This window comes from Apteryx mantelli, chromosome 1 (genome assembly GCF_036417845.1).
Source record: "Apteryx mantelli isolate bAptMan1 chromosome 1, bAptMan1.hap1, whole genome shotgun sequence".
NCBI classification, from domain to species: Eukaryota; Metazoa; Chordata; class Aves; order Apterygiformes; family Apterygidae; genus Apteryx; species Apteryx mantelli.
This window is the reverse complement of record NC_089978.1, coordinates 186,574,649-186,592,846: the sequence shown is the minus strand read 5'-3', so window position 1 is coordinate 186,592,846 and position 18,198 is coordinate 186,574,649.

The following is an 18,198-nucleotide window of genomic DNA, read 5'->3' as shown; positions in this document are numbered from 1 at the left end:
TTAAGTTTTTAAAAGTTTCAAAAAGCTTAACATGCAAATAAAATATTTCAGTTATCTAAATAAAATATTTCTGCATAATTCTACAAAATTTAATTTCTGAGAGGATTCCATTTTTTTTTCTTGTACATGTGCTGAGTAAATGGATTTTTATACTGATTCTTACTTGGGTCTTAGCACTTTTGGAAAGCATACTTATGCTGACTTTGCCAAGCAACCAGAGCTAAGGTCAGAACAGATAATCAGATTGATAATCAGTAAATTTACAAACAGGATTCCAAAAATAGAAGATATTGTCTCACATAATGTGAACAGCAGCAAAATTCTTCAGCCATTTTGGTTGGAAAGATGAGATTACTTCACCTAATATTTCTCCTCTCATTCAGCCAGAAATAAAGTATACAACATTATAAAGAAGTCCTAGATATGGAAATAGGTATAGGAAGAGAATTGCCTCTACAATTTCCACAGAGGAGAAAGTACTATTGTGCATCTTTACCTGCAGAAATGACTTCTAGGTAAAAAATGCTTGTCTTTTTAGTTCTGACGGTTCCTAGTTTAAACCCTAAAGGCCATTAATATAGTTGTTCTCACACAAAATGGAGTTTCCCTGGGATTCTTACAGCTGTGGGGCATCAGGATGGAAACAGCTTCTTCTTTCTGTGAGAAAGATGTAGCCCCTTAGTCAGCGTGGGCATCGCCCTGGGTCCACAAGGCTGCACATATGCGGCTGGTCTCCTCTGGCTGGGCTTCAGAGGGTGGGCTGCTCAGCTACTGTGGGACCGTCATCAATAAATAAGGTGCTTTTTGACAGAAGTAGAATATATGTTCTTGTGACCATGTCTAGCAAAAACAGTGCAAGAATATTTCCTGAAGCATCTTGTTGCTTCTGTTTAACTTCTGGTTGGAAATGAAGGTAGGACATGTAAAATACGCATTCAAAATGTATACCAAAATGTGATTCTGAAGTTATTCATAGGTCATTTAAATTCAAGCTAAATTTAACTCAGACCTTTTGAAATTCCTAACAGGAGATGTATTCTCGAGAGAGAGTCTTTCAGAGCAGATGTACTTTTGTATAGGTGGAGATTATTTTCTACCCTGAATTGGTTGCCCATCCTTAAAATATCCTAAAGAAATTTGCATAATTTTCTAACTTCTATTCTTGTCCATTATTTTTCTATATAAAAAAACTGCCTGTACATCCATGTTAAGATTTTATTTCAGTCTCGGAAAAAATAACCCTATTTTACCAAATGGGATAAATAGCACTAGCAGACAAAAACCTGGTTTCAGAAAGTGATTTTTTTCTGAATTGCCTTGTCTTCCAAGCTAGTTTTACATTTCTTTTGTTGATGGGGTTTATTGATGGACTTTGTGGTTGCTATTGTTGTTTACTTACTTATTTATTTATTTAAAGGATGATTTTAACTGAAGAAGAACCTTCTCACAGAAACTTCTGCTCATTTATTAGGTGTCCCATGCCTGGCAGCTAAAAGTCAAAGGGCTTTCACTGTTTTTAATTCTCTCTGTTTTTTCCCTTTTAGAATGCTGGAAAGAGGAGTGTATGATATCAAATTTGCCTAATTAGGAAGATTTCATGGCCATTTGAATTATCTATCTATCTATCTATCTATCTATCTTCATATGAACACACTGTAGGCTATTTTTGAAGTTCACTATCCTCCTCTGGCAATGGACTCAGTAAGGATATTGAGTTCCCTGACTACCCTAAAGCTGTCGTAAAAAAAAGCTGTAAAACACAAAGGAAGGCATTTTCAGGGATAGTAGAATTTTTTAATGGTCATGCCTGCACCGTCTCATCCAGTCGTCCTCCATAAGGCAATTTCAAACACAGAACAAAAGGCCCTGGAGGTTAGTCTGTGCACTGGAACTTAGGACCAACTGCATAAAGATAGTTAGATACTTAACTATTATAAATGGACATAAATTCCAATTTATTCCAATATGAAATTAAGTATCTAAAGAGAGATTACAAACTTCCATAGAATTGTCTCCAAGAAAGTGAGCATAAGGAAGTGCAGAGTGAGCTATCAAAGATATTCAGGTGCAGTCTAATAGAAAACATTTATCCTCCAAAGTTTGCTAAACTCCACTCACTTCTTGCTGCTCCCACCTGGCCCAGTTTCAGATTTTTGTTAGAGAATACTTTCTATTGTGATTATTTGCAGCAGAAACCTTTCCTTAGAGCAGGATATCTCTGCCTACTGTTAAAAGGATTCCGTCTGTGATTGTCAGCAGTGTGCCCAGCTCCAGTTCCGCTGAAATGTTCCGCCTTACAGTCCGCTGAAATATTTTCTTCTTCAGATGAGCAAACATAGCTCTATGCCATGCAACACAAAGAGAGATTTCTTTATATTCCTGAGGTTATGTACATATCTTGCACTTTGGTGTTCAATAGCCTGACAAAAGATGTAGCTGGCTGTTTTCTGAGTGGCTCCCTCGGTACAGCTCATGATATAGAGCGTGTCACTGAATCTTGCATAAAACAGAGGTTATATCTGTTATGGGGCTGGCTACCTTTAATTTCTAGGAAAACTCCTGACTGTGTTTGATAATATTGATGTGTTGTTTCATTCCAGCTCCTCAAAATAAGTACCTATGCAAATATAATATGATAGAAATACAAAATAAAGCGCCCAATTTTTAAAATGTTATTTAATATAATGTACATTTAATTTCGTCTACAAATAATTCCATTTATAATAATCTGTTCAGAGACTGTAAACAGTAGAGGACTTGCTGTTCAGCATCTCCAGTGAGATGCTCTGTCTAAAGAGCTCTGATTAACATTCCTTTAAAGAGCTCAGCTTGTTTCAATGAGAATCGTGATTGCTTTTGGATATGGCAGCCACTGTGAGTATTTACACTTCTTCCCACTTTAGCTGTATGTTGCTGGAGGCTTTACAGTCTCATCCAGGCATGACTTAGATGATCTAAAACCATTTGTCACATATCCTAGAAAATTTAGGAGCTTTAATATGGAGAGATTTGAGTGAATAATTTTCAGTGAATAATTTATTTGGGAAATGTAACCTCTTTCTTACTTAACTCTTCTATGATCCATGACTTTAGGAATATATTTGATCTTTGTCATTGCTCAAATAGTTATTTTTGTAAAAAGATCTTAGCTTATGCATTTCCTCTTCACTGGATCAAGATGACATTCATTGGTCAAGATGAGTTACTTGTGCTTTATGAATGATCATTTTAGTATTTCCCAGGAGATTTAGTATGTCTATGAATAAAGAAGTCAGTAAAAGCAGAAATGGATGCTAGGAGAAGGCCATCTTTCAGAAAGCCGTATTTAAGCCTCATATAGGTCTAGGAGATATCCAGTATACCTGACATTTACAGGGCAAATAGCCTTGCTCATTCAATAGCTGAAACAGTGATGTTTTTGAGAGAGAATAACAATGAGCTGAAAGAGGAAGAGTGGAGGACTAAACCACACAAACAATAATTTTAGCAATCTAATTTCTTGGTGGAATACATTGTCCTATCCCAGACTTTCCATGAAAGATATCTGTAAGTTCGTAGTTCATGATTTAGATATATATATCCAGGAAGCTACTTAAAGAAGGCAGCAAACAACCCCGTGAATTGGGAGGACGGTGGTGTTTTGTATTGGGAACATACTGCTCTGAGAGTGGGTAATCTCCACCAGCCTTGTCTGGCAAAAGCAGAGAGATGATAAACGTATGAAACTTCTTTTTATCCAAAAATCAGTGTCTGGATCACTGACCCCGGGTGTTAAAAGTGTAAATCCGTTTTCCACCTGCAGTGATCCAAATGTATTCAGAACTGGTGAAGATGGTGAAATTTGTAGTATGACCTTCTTCACAGTCTTTATGAATTTTTTGTCTTCCTCCTCTCCGTAGGCTAACTCCTTCCCTCCTGCGTCAATTCTCAGGGTGCCATCAGTTTTCAAAACGGTTTTGGGAGCACTTTCAGTTTATGGATGCGCTTGTGGGAATGTCACTTTAGCTTCCTGTGAACGTTCTTACTGATAAAAAATTGCTGACTTGACTATACGTGAATAAAAGTCTTCGTGAAGAGACCATTCCTACATTACTGCATAGCTCCAAGTTTTCTCAGGGGAATATGATGTTAAAATGGAGAACAGAGCACTGCTTTTAGGCTACTGGAATATCACAGCTGCAAACTGCTGCTGCAGTATATGGCACAGCAGATGCAAAGAACAACACTTCTGAGTGGTGAAATATTTGGATAATGCAACAGTGCATCATAAAGTTGTCATTAACAGTTAATTCAGCATCAGTAGTTGTCTAGACAGGTGTTGTCATCATGTTTTATTTACCTCATCCAGCACCACTGTTCCTTCTGAGAAGCTCCTTATTTTGCACTTCACAGTTTGTCCCATTCTTTGTCCTGTTCAACACGAGCAGCGGGAATCCAGCCCCCACTGAGTTGCTTGTTTCACCTAGAAAGATAGTGCATGTATTACTGAGAAAATAGTATGATTGAGGTTACGTATTTTAAAGATTTTCTTTCACAATGGTGTTTCATATTCATATTCTTTTGACCTTTTAGGGTTAACATTGCCTTTCTTCGAAGCAGGAGAGAGAAGAGAATCTAGTTCATTTTCATCAAATTTCACAGTCGCTTCCATTTCTTTTATACTCACATTTTGAAAAAATATTCCTCATCTGCATTCTCAAGTCTTCCAAATCCCATTTTAAGTTTCCCTTTTCTTTCTCAATTTCAAAGTGGAAAAATTTGCCTTCTTTCTGTTGTTTTCCATCTCACTTACTCTCACCAAAATAATCCCTTTTTATTGATCATATTCATATATTTTCAAACTATCTCTAGGTACAGTGCATTCTCCCCTTATATTTCTGTATCAGTTTGATAGTTCTTTAATTCTTATGTTCTCTTCTCCATTAGTTAATACTGTTAATTGTTTCTGTACTGTAGACTAAGAACCTTGTCTTAAACTGGGACCCCAGTGCTATTTGCCATGACCTGAAAGAAGTCTTTTTAGGTGGATGTGGACAGACAGAAGAAGGAGTATAAGGAAAGTATTCACACATGTAAAAAATCTACTTATTTTGTTTTGTTTTTTTTTTCCTTGAGGAGATGTCAGTAGCAGAATTAAAGTGAGTCAGGTTTTATCAAGATTAAATTCAGACCACAGGTTGGAGAGGTACATGAATTATAATAGTAAAAAAGTGGGGAAAAAAAGTGATTGAAGACACATTGGCATACTTTTTAAGCATAATTTTAAAACTGCATTAATTTCTTTATTTCCACTAACTATACTACAGCACATATCTTTAGGAACAGACCATTTTTAAGAATTTTCTCTCTCTGAGAAAGTTTCTTCTATACATTATAAAGATTAGACTTAGACTTGTGATTAAACAATGACAAACATATATGAGCATTCAGAACTAAATCTGAAATGTTGTGTCTATATTGCCCCACTGCAATTACTGTAAGCTACACATAAGAATATCCCAAATTGTTGGTGTACGTAATAGATATCTAACAGCTGGAACCTATTCCATATTTTGAATGTAAATAAAATCTACAACATATCAACCAAATTTATCTAGGCCATAATATTACCTCTGCATCAATATTTAAGCCTTGAGTGTATGGCATAAATAACTTGTTATATCAAGTTAGGAGGATGACTAGCAGAGTTTCTCGTTTCATTGGTATTTCTGGTGCCACCCCCTGGTGATTATTTCTTTATTTAACAGAGATGGAAGACATCATTTTAATCCTACTTTGAAACAGATTTCAACCTTGCACCTGAAAACAGCATGTGTGTGTGTGTGTCTGTGTATGCGTGTGTGTGACTGCATCTGTGGAATATGGTTCAAAAGACATAACAATCATAATACACTTTCAGTAAATTTGCTTGTAACTTTTCTAATACAAAAGATCTTTTTTTGCCTTTTCAGAAGTCGTTACACAGTAGCTACCTTATGTATGATGCACTTAAGACTTAAACAAAGGATTAACATCCAGTCACCTTGAAAGAAAGCTCCCATTAAAACGTATGGAACTTAAAACCAGACTATTGCATCATCAAGGCTGACCTCCTGTGTATCATAGGACATGGCAATCTACTTGTCACTTCTCATTCAAATGTACAGATTGATTGCTGGTTCTGATTCCATAATCTGTTTCTATTACTACTTGTTAGGTTTTCAAACACGTTTTTTCCTGCTTTCTTACATACTTCTTCTCATGTCCACACTCCAAAAATATATTTCAAAGCTACCATGTGAATCTCCTCTTTCACTGTGATTTCCACCAGGAAACTTGCAAGTGTTAGGCAGAGCATATGCTGAAAAAAAGTTCTCTGACTTACGAAGAATCTTGTTTTCTGAATGTAAGAGCAAGTTTCATTGAAATTCAGTCTAAACCACAGATGGGAAATTTCAGATAAGAAATAGTGTTTTCAAACTGTTTCCTAAGAAATAGTAGTGTTTCCTAACTGCAGTACACTGATGCTCAGTAAAATCAATCTTTGGTACTTCTGTAGTCTGTGGCTTTGGCAGGCTCATGAGGCAGGCTGTTTCAGAGGTGAGGACCTCACATCTCTTGTGTTACCACTCTTGGGGTGATTTCCTTGTAAGAAACGAAGAGGCTCAAGAATGTAAAGCACCAGGTTCGAGCCCCCAGGCCTGGACTCTGGGACCCAGGAGTAAGGAGTATGGGACAGCTGACGTTGTTTCAGTGACAAAAATTTCAGCCTCAATGAAGTTATATTATCAATTATATTGGTTTTGTCAGATATGTTCTAATTCGCTCTCAGCCTATTACCTACCATGCTGACAAATATTGCTTTATCATTTCTTATGTGTTTTCGTCTGTCTGTAGCTATGATTTCTTATCAAATTTTTAGTTTGTAGGCTCTTTAGGGAAGTGACCTTTATCATTTTCTTTGTACTGCATTGGACACAGCGTAAATGCCCACCATTTCTAAATGATGTTTTAATATTTAGGACTAAGAGTGACAATTTTTCTGCCCAATACAGTGGTAATTTTAATAGAAAGAAAGAAGTTAGCCAATGAAGGGGAATATTCCTGTTTCAAAAACTTATGGTAAAATATCTGGCTTTGCATATAAACATATTCTGGATCAAAAATATTTTCTGCAGATCTGTTTAGTCATGTGTGATTATTCCAACAAGAGGAGGTATGGAAATAAGGACTTCATTCCCTACTTTCCCATTGCATGATCTGATGGCAAAAAGAGTGGGGGGTTGTTTTCCAAAAATGAAGAAAAAGTTGCCATCTTATCAATAGCACACTACAAAAATATAATCCATCACAGAGAAATAATCCACCAATATTTTCTTTTCCTCTTGCATTTTAGCTGATAATGCAGTTAAAGTCCAAGGAGAATCTCATACCTGCATGAATAACTTTACTCATGTTAGCTTTGCAGAGCAATAGCAGCTATGGATAAGTGGATGAACTCTCTTTTAGCTTGTGCATTATCAAGGGAATTGAAAAGTAATTACTGTTTAAGAAGCTACCTGCAGGTACATTGACATGAAGTGATGCTATTAGTTACACATGGGTACTTTCAGAAGGATCGTTTTTACTTTTTTTTTCTGCCCCATGAGTGATCAGTTATTGAAGGATGACTTCATATTGACCTAGAAAGCACATGCATAGATCTTTTTTTGCATTGTTTCTCATAGAATTTGGGGTAATGATTTGAAATACAGCAGTTTTACTAAAGAATATTGACTGTTCTGTTCTTCATATACTGTTTTATAGTTGTAGGAATGATATCCATCAGAAAAGTAAAGGTTAAAAGGAAATTCATCACAGTCTATCCTCTTTTCTCAAAGTAGAATCCTAGAAAACCTGAGCTGAGGTACAAACCTCTTTGAAGAAGACTTTGCAGCAAAAACCATGTCAGTCCTTTAACCATACTTACCTTTCAGGCACAGCTTATCTGTATTTGCTGTGCTATAAAGTATATGCAGTTATCAGTGGGTGACATTAACTATATACATAGTTATCGTGAAATACTAACTAAATTCAATATCTTTTTGACAAAACTAGGCAGTAAGTTTCCATTATTTCCATTGGAAATAATCTTGTGTATTTTTCCTGCTTTATTATATGATAAAACTAAATAACTTTTGTAAATGCTGTTATGATTAGTGTATAGAGCCATCATTATGCTACGTACTGTACTGATAGCTGGTGAAAAGACTGATGCTGCTTCAAACAACTTACTATTGAGAATGCAATATACATGAAGATATACATAGAGAGAGGAAGGAAAGTCTGTATCTAATGCAATTAAAAATATGCATTTAAAATAAAGATGTAAACAGGCTGTGTAAAAGGTAACCATGTTCTCTGAGATGCATGCATTTTCTTTAAGGGCATCCAAATGCATCCCAATAAAACTATCTTAAAATATGTGTGTGCAGAAAGCAAGTATACAGTAGTTACAATGTAAAAATAAGATTCACCTCTGCTCTACTCCTGGCTCATTCCCCCTCCATGTATCTGGTTAATCCTAAATTTCAGCTGTCCCAACCAGTCCTCATTCAGAACTCCTTTTTATACAGCCAGTAAAAAAGTGAACTGAGAGGATCACACATCTTGGGAAGGTTGATAAGTGATTTTGTGTCATGAATACAATGTGTTCCTGGGTAAAAGGACCCTTCCAAACAGACCTCACCTCTGTGCTGCAGTAACTCCATCTCGTGCACACTTACTAGTGGCAAGTAGTGAAGCTGAAAAAATTAAAAGATTAAATAGTAGCATTCTCACTGTAATAACTCTCCATGACAAATACTGCTTCATAAAAAGGCAACTACGTTTCTGACTCACAGTCGGTGAATTTAAATGGAGCCCAAATAATCTTTTTCAAATCCATGTTAGCATACAGTAAACATTCTTCTGTTTTGCTGCACGCATGCGATTAGTCAGATTGGAGACACTGAACTATATATTCAACTATATATTCAACTATATACGTTGAAGAAGAGGCTGAGAAACACAACTGATTTCAGTTCATTACAAAAACATATTTTGGTGGTGGACAAATGCTCAGTCAGGGTTCTTCAATTTAAAGAAGCAGTACAGTCCCTGCTAAGCAAATCTACCCATTATTGCCAGGAATCATGAACATATTAATATCTCACGTTTATCAAAAGTAGCTGGCAAATTTTATTAAGCCATAACAATCTAATTTCTTTTGGCATAGCAGGAAAATGAACTTTCATCCCACTGGCATGTCAAAGTCAGAGCTGGCTAAGGAAGCCTGGTTAAGGAAGGCCAACCCAGAAGACTGAAGATACTGTTCTGGCTGCCTATGTTACACTGTTTTATGCACTTAGTTTACTTATCATTATTTCTGAGGGAATCCATTAAAGCTCTGTGGTAGGCACATATTTGTGTTCTATATACAGCCCAAGTAAAGTGTACATCCCTTAGCAGATACTGTCACTTATTCTGCCAAATACTGACTTGAAGTTTCTAAAATGCAACTGCACAGGCAAATACCAATAACGGTCAAGTTATGTTCATTACTCTCTGCCTTACTCAGGCAAAATTAATTATTCATAAAAATCAGAATTATTCTGGTCTATTATCAAGTCTTAGAAACATCAGCCTACACTTTTTTTTTTAATAGGATAAACTGAACAGCTTATTCCCATATGTCATTTATGTAAATGATGTAAATAGGTCATTCTTTGTATTTTCATGCTTTCTTCTGATGTGGAAAAGCTTGATATGATAACAAGGACATTTATAGTATTATTGGCATATTATAATAATAAAAGTATAGTTATTTGCAAAACATTAAATAGGTCTGCTACTAATGTCTGTGTGATGAAGTTCATTTTTTTTCTAAAATAGAATCATAATTTTTACCTTCCCAGGCCTAAGCGTGGGAAGTGTGGGAAGTGTGGGAAGTGACAGGAAGTGTGGGAAACTTACTTATCCTCCAGGCACGTATGGTGGTATTATTACTATTTTTTATTGTACTTATTAAGTCTCCTTAATTAACTTAGATGAAGAGAGAATTTAATATTTCAAAGGTTCATTATTGGCAGCTAACCTGCAGCTGACTTTTATAAGAGTTTCAAAGAATTGAAAACACATCTCCCAGGCAATTTTGAACTCTTTAGTCAATAGCTTCCTGAGCAGATGTCTATTTGATAATTGATTATGCATTTTATGCAACCACTCTCTGGAGCTGAGGGAAAAACAATTGGAGGATTCTTATAATGAAGAAAAAAAAACTGAAAACAAACAAAAAAATAGTAGTGGGTGAAACAGAGGTATAAGGATAAAACAAAACAAAACAAAAACATAAACATAAACACCATTCTTAATACATTTAAGATAGTTGAAAGATTTGCAAACCCGATGTCAAATAAAAATATTCTTATTTATCTGGTATTGTTGTATGGGGTTAGTCATTATTATAAAGAAAATATTTAGAACTTGATTCTGAATGATTTAGGCGATCTGTATTGTTTTTCCAAATCTAAACCCCCTATCCTTTAAAGAAACAGATTCTTACTACCAATGTTCAGATGATGTTAAACTATAGAGCACCAACAGCCAGCATTCACGTTCCAGCAGCAAAATGCCATTAAGGAGGTAAATCTCTGTATCCAAACACACATGTCCATGCTTTCTAAATTTGATACCTTACTAATAAGAAAGGCCTTGGGACCTGTGCATAAGAGTGAGTGCATAGAAATTCACAATGCTTATGATGGGTCCTCCTATGCTTGCAAAGCAAAAATTAATATTTTCCAGGCATGCTGCTAATGCAAAAAGCAACTATGCAGTACAGTGAATTAAATCCTACACATGCAGCCTTGTGTGCTGGCCTTTTTGGACTGGGTCCCTAACCCAAAGTTGTGTGTAACTTTACCACAAGTGTAGTGTAGCCAGGCATCTTCCTCTCACCTACTTTCTGTTTGGATCTTGTTAATAAGAGTTTTTGTGTAAGTGTTCTTTAGAATATAATGCTTAGCTTTAGCATGGGAGCAGGAGTATCAGATCTAGGTTTTATTTCCTCACAATGGCCAATGCAGTGGCTGAAAGAAGGAAATATGGTTTAAAATATATGGTTTCCAATGCTCTCAAATGCAAGAAAATTTTTCCTTGGAGGTGTTCAGATTACAGCTAAATATTCTCACTGTATTTTGTAAGAACTGATATGTTGAGGGCTAGAAGACACTTCTGGAGCAGCAAATCCTATGTAGCAAGAGGTTTCATCTGGCACATTGCTCTCTTCTGGCTACCTGGCTGAAATGCTCAGCAATTCTATGTTTCAACAACTGTATCTTCTTGGTAAGCCAGCCTATGGTGCCAAATTCTGTGAATTTTAAGTGGAATAAATTTTCCAGTGTCATGGCTTCAAGTCAATAAAAAGTCTTATCATTTTATTAGCTGAAATACTTTGAAAGCACCTGAATCCCTTTGTTTTTATTATATATTACATTTTGTCGAGAAATTGGCATACCCTCTTGAGTACATATTTTCCTTTATCCTTTCCCCAGTAGTAACATTTAGCGTATGAATAATATTTTCTGTCTTCAGAATGCTTGAGGGTGATTAATTTAGTGCAAGTTAAATTGTGAATCTCACTTAACTCCACTTTTCATATCTCCATCTCCATAATTTGCACCAAATTGGTGACTTTTATTACTGAACAAAGAGCTAATATTAGCATCTCTTTGCAAAGTTGCATACCACTGAGACTTCAATATCATGGCAAAAATATACTGTGCTACAGAAGTACAAAAAATTACAAGAAGCATTGGTCAAAATCTGATCTTCTAATTTCACAAAATGATTCACCAAATGATTTCACCAAATGATTCCTACTGTAGAAATATTCTTGCAAAGTCTGTAAAAGTCAAAGAGACAGATTACCATTCAATGCAAAGCTATCATAACCTGGACCCTTAATCAATATCTCATAAATTAAAAAAAAATTTGACTCAAACAAAATGAAGAGAATAAATATTATCATGTATAATTCTCATTTTCTACTCAGTTATAAATGCATAAGACTCAGTAATTCACTCTGGGTTAGCCAATTCTTATGAAGAATTTGAAAAGTGTATTTTATAAGTAGATTTGCTTTTTGTGTGTATTAGTTGTGTTGAAAGTTAACAGTACTTAAGTTACATTTACAAAGACATCACAATACTTTAAAAAGTGTTTAATATGGTTTCCTCTGTAGAAATAGTAAGAAAAAAAAAAAAAGGTCGGATTCCCACAGCCTTGAATTGTCTGTAAATGAAGGAAGTGACCCTACTAATTAGCCAAAAAGCAAACTCAGGGAAAGGTGCATAGCTGCTAAATAGGAAGAATTTAGAAACATGAATGAAAAATCTTATTCCTGAAACCTTTTTCTCATTTACAAGCCAGAATAAACTCCACAGGAAATTCAATTTTTAGTCTTTCAGCCTTATTTTTTTCAGAGAAATTAAAGTTATGCAATTGTACTCTCTGTCCATGTCTGCCTATTTGTCTCTCAGTCCCCTCCCGATAAATTTAATGGTTCAAAATATGCTCAAGTCAAAAATAAGCATTTTTAGTAAATTTCTCACTACCTCTGAATCTATCTTGCTTCTGGATCTGATGATAACACTTGGCTTTTTGACAGTGGATATGGAAGCATGTTACAAAGGAGGTTATTATTGTTTCTATATCATCATAGATCAGGGCTTGAAAGATCATCTAGTCCAGCCTGGAGATCCAAGGCAGAATCAGCTATCACTAACCCCTCCCAGACACATATTCACCTAATCTGTTCTAAAAATTCTTTAGTGATGGAGATTCCATAACCTCCCAGACAATCTAATCTCTTGCAGATCTGTCTTCAAAGTTGTCAAGGTTTTTTTAATGCCTCTCACAGTCTTTCCTGAACTCTAAGTCCATTACTTCTTACTCTGTTCTCTGTGAAAAAATAAAAGATTTTATTCCCTTCCTCTTGCAGCTCCACTTTATACATTAAAAGACTCTATCATATCTCACCTCAGCCTTTTCTTGTCTAGACTAAGTAACTCCAATATTTTCAGTGTTTCTCACTGATTATTTCTGTTACTCTCCTCTAGACTCCAAATGGAAAACATCTTTCTTTAAGGACAGTCTCTTAAATATGAGTTTCCAGCTGTGGTCTTTACACTGATAGGTAAAATGGACAGAGTACATAATATACTTCACAGACATTTCTCCTGTTCGTATATTTGCATGAGGTTTGCTTTTTTAGCAAAATCATGTCAATAATATATTAACTTCCATATTCTCTTTCAAGAAAGTAGAATCTTTCGGTACTTTTTGCATATCAAAATCAATAGTAATAAAAAATGCATCAGCAGAAGTGGATCCCAAATAATTGTGTTTATTTAATATGCAAAGATATGACAAGCCTACTGCTTTGATTTCTTTGTAACATCATTAATCACAGTGTTTGCCAATGAAGTTCCTAAGCTGTTTAAGCTTATACACCTTGCACACCTAGAAGAAATTAGCATTGGCTTAGGCTTGTGAAAAGAGGGTGTTAAGAGAAGTCAAGATATTCCTGTCATTCCATGAATATTGTAAACTATGTGTCTTCATAAACCGCACATTCCTTGCAATGTCAGGGAACAGAATACTGTATAGCAAACAGAAAAAAGCAGCTTGTGAAAGACAGTGGGACAAACAGATGTGAAAGAAGGTATGGCAAGGAAGGAAAGTTTAAGATATATTCGGGTGAAGAATGGAGTATGTGGAGTAAGATCTGAAGTTTGATGTGGTTATTTGAAGCCCCGGCGGGGGAGTAGAGACATGAAACATGGAAAAGAGTTCAGGAAGACTGAGGAAAGTAGCTTCTTGTTGTATGTTTTATTCTGTAAAATATGCACTTTTTTTTGCTTGTTTGTTTGTTTTTTAAGTTATAGCAGCTAAGTTACATTCTTGTACAGACTGAACGGGAAATCAAACGTTAAAACTTGGAGAAACAGAATCCACAACGTTACCATAGAATAAGAGAACTGTGACACCTTAGTGGAAGGGAGACAGTACAATAGTACAAGTCTAAGGCTAAGTAGGGAAACAAACATTCAAGATTTAAGATCTTCAGTTGTTCTGCAATAAGGCAGGGCTGGAAACAAGAAGTCTGTTGAAACAGTGATCTGATCCTCTCCATCACTATGTGTGTTAGGCTTACATGTAGGTTCTTCTCCTTTGTTTCCCTTCCTGAATTGTTCTTATTCAGAAGTGAAGGTAAATTATATCATTGGAGAACATTATTAAGACCAGACTAACTGAAAGTTAAAGAATATTTGTTTCAGCAAGTAAACAATTGCTTAACCTTCATTAATAAACTCATCCCTTTATTAATTGCATGCTGGTGGCATAGTCATGCTGAAGAAAATGAACACAGCTCCCATTTAGTTACATACCTTTCTTACAGCAAAATACGTCTTGTACATATCTCAGTACTGTCAGATAATTATTGAGATCTGCCACACCTAGAAGTTCCTTATGTCCACTCTGCCTTCATCTTGCTAAGCTCTTTTGTTTAGCCAGGAAATCTAACACTGTACTTTGTCTTTTGTACTTTTGGGATTTGCGGCAAGCTGTTAATTCACATTCAGAGAAGCTCCTGAAAGCAGTCTTGAAAGAGATTTGCCAGCTCAGGTCCCTGATTCATCCAAAATATCTCCATTTATCTAGCTCCCATACATCTCTAGGACTTCATTGGCCACTTCATAGTTTGGATTTTGAAGAAGATATGTTTTGCAAAATGTATTGTTCTAAATAGAATTCTGTTGGAAGAACAGTACTGTTAACGAGACAGAACAAATTGTACCAAAACCCATTGCCAAGAACTTGATCATAATTTTTTACATTAAGCACTAAGACCTCATGTCCTACTTGTACAACTCCGGTTTCGCTAGCATGCAACATGTAGGCTCAGAACAGAAAGGGCACCCGCACAGAAAATAAGACTTAATTTGATAGGATAGACTGAAGTGATTAGGTGCAGGGTTCAGCCAGACATAAGTAGCTACCAGCAGCCTGCCTACACAAAACCATAGACTTTTATTCCTTTTTCCCTCCATTTTTCCAAACCTGTTCCTCCCTAATTCACCTTGATCCCTCCCTTTCATCACCTTCAATCGTTCTGCTACACATTCAATAATAAATTATGGAAATTCCCACCATCCCTTTAAATCATCCCATAATAAGCTTTACGCAATCCCAGAATTCTCTCTGCTCTGTCCTCAAAATTCTCTTGCACTTGCTTTTCAAAATAAGGCCCAAACCCTTTCAGGCAATAATCCCCCTTTGTTTGCATGGCAATCAAGGAAGAGAGTTCCTTTCCTGGAGTCTTTTTGGTGGGTTTCACACCACACTCCTTTGGAGGTTTCAGGAATAGCTGATTCAGAATGCTCTCTTTTCACTGTTTCTGTCACTACATTACATATATTACATTTGTCTGCATTCATTGTTCCTCTGATCCTTACCTTGCGTTTGATTTGTTTAGTCTTAGTCAGACAACCTAATAGTATATATATTAAAAAAATTCCATTATTTGTAATTGATTTTGGCTGTTTCCACAAGCTGCCTTTAAGCTAGTAGACCTTCTTTCCATTAAAATATTTTATTTATGAGGATGTATTTTAATTGAAAAAAAAGAAAGTTTTAAGGTCTTTTCTTCCAAACAGAAGATGTATATATGTATATACACATAAACGTGTGTGTATGTGTGTGTGTATGGCATACCTAAGGCAAAAAAACTTTAAAATTTGTCAGAAATTTTTGTCCTTTTGTAACAGGCTCTAGCCATGAAAAGAAAAAACTACAACTGGTAAATGTTAATGGATATCAGCTACACAAAATTTGTACCTAATTAGTTCATGCTGAAAGTATATTTTGATTCTTCATGAAATGTAAAAAATAAAGTTCATTTAAGCTGCATCTGGAATAGCTACTTTTGTAAAACTTTCTGATGTGCTCTTCATTGTTATAGTCAATCCATTATATGCAAATGAGTATTATTTAAAACACGTTAAAATTTAACAAAGTTGAAAGACACTTTAACAGCATATGGTTCAAATGTCTATTTATAATAATATGATCTATGAAACTTAGTAAACACTAATATTTTCCATTGATGTGATAACAAATTGAAAAATATCCTGTGTCCACAGAATATCAGTGAAATACTTCTTTTTTATGTGTTCCAAATATACAAATTTAAAGAATTAAGTCTCAATTAATATTGCATTGAATTAACAATAAAAGTAACTCAAAGGAAGAGTGAGGATTCGAAAACACTCAAAGGAAGCAGTTAGGTTCAGCACACTCCACTTGTGTCTAAATTCCAGCAGTCCTGCCTCAACTGAGAATTTTATATGTGTTCATATTTGATCTGTTCTATAAAGCTTAGGTTTTGCCTCACAGGTAAATGGGGCTGGCCCATCTCACCTGCCATGGTTAGATGAGTAAATTTCTCTGCACTCTCTTTATAGTCGATAAAAAGCTTGATGGCTTAGAGAACGCCAGAGGGCAATTCAGGTCATGTGTCTTGGGTCAAATTACTTGCTCTTTGCTCTTTGGAGAAGTTTATTTCTTTCCACTGACTATAAAGGCAGCATAAGAGGACTAAGGCAGACCTCTCTATTCATCTACCTGTCTAAATGATAGATACATAGGTTTGTACAAGTGAATGACATTCACTGAAACAACAACAACAACAAAATTCTGACGCTATCCTATAGAGCAGAAATTTGACAACTTGTGTATTGACAAGAAAGCTGTATTCTTAGTTCCAATGTTCAATAAACATTGGTTGGCTCTCCTGTCCCAAATAATGAAGATTTTAATGAAGATTTAATGAATTATGATGAAGACATATGCAATGTCTTTAGAATGAAGATACAATTGAAATTATCCGAAAGGGAACATATTTTGTGTTCTTCTGTTTGCTCCTTGAAGTTTGAATCTTTATGCTCTGTCTCTGAAAACATATATTATAGGTTTTTCTTTACAGTCAAAAAGTTCAGAAACTTTTTTTTTTTTGAAAGCGGAGCTTTTCATCTAATTACTTGTTTCCAGGAGCCAGAACTGTAATGAAACAAGAATTAGTAATATTTCCAAAAACAATGGTCTAAAGGATTTTCCTTTGCTCTTTTATTTGCTTTCTCAGGGGTGGAAGTAGTCAAGCTCTAATAGACCAGAGGTCGCAACGCCAGAGGAAAATGTAATAGATGGAAAAGTAATGATATGTTGATGTTAAAATATCTGCAAGTGAGTTGGCAGGATTAGGAATCTTTATATAAAGATTCTGAGTATAAAAAAATATATATTATTTCTCAGATCAAGAAATGAAGTTGGAAAAAACAGATGTGGCTTTGGCACCAGTATTAACTGGGTTATAAAATATATTACCACTATCCAGCAGCTTTACTGTGATTAAGACTTTAGACTGACTATTACAACCCTATGAGCAGTCTTTACAGTTACTCTAGCCATTGATCAGACAAAGAGATGTAACTGATACCTACTCAGATAGATGCATGCAGCAGCTTTTTTTTTTTCTCAGCTGATTTGAATCCACCACATATAAGCCATTTCTTCCCCAGAAACTTGCAGCTAGTTTCCCCCTCTTTTTGTCAACTGCAATACTGCCATTCTTTTTAATTTCACATGCCTCTGGTTAATGCAATATTTTTATGCATTTCTACTCAAAAATTTTTCATATAATTTCTGTTTTGTTACATGCTAACAAAGTCTATGTTCTTACAAGATGAATAGTTCATTACTGGAACACTTTTATGAGTACCATGTTTTGGAAAACCGTTAAATCAAATAGCCCTTTACAGTGAGTCTCAATATGATAGATTATTTTTGAACATCCTTATACCGCAGTATTCTGCTGAACTTTGCATTATGCAAAATGCATCTTAATCTTATAGCTAGAATTTCATTTAAATCCTTGGAGAAATACATATTTCTTTGTGGAGGGTCATGACAGGGTTAAACTGGTGGAAAGTTGCAAGTAGCAAGCAACAGGAGCCTCAGACAAACACACTCAGGGACACCGGTGCAGGTGGGAATGATACATCCTGAGAAAGTACAGATAAACTAGCAGAAGCCAGTGGGAATCAAGGTTAAGGGCAAGACAGCCTTTCCAAACAAGTA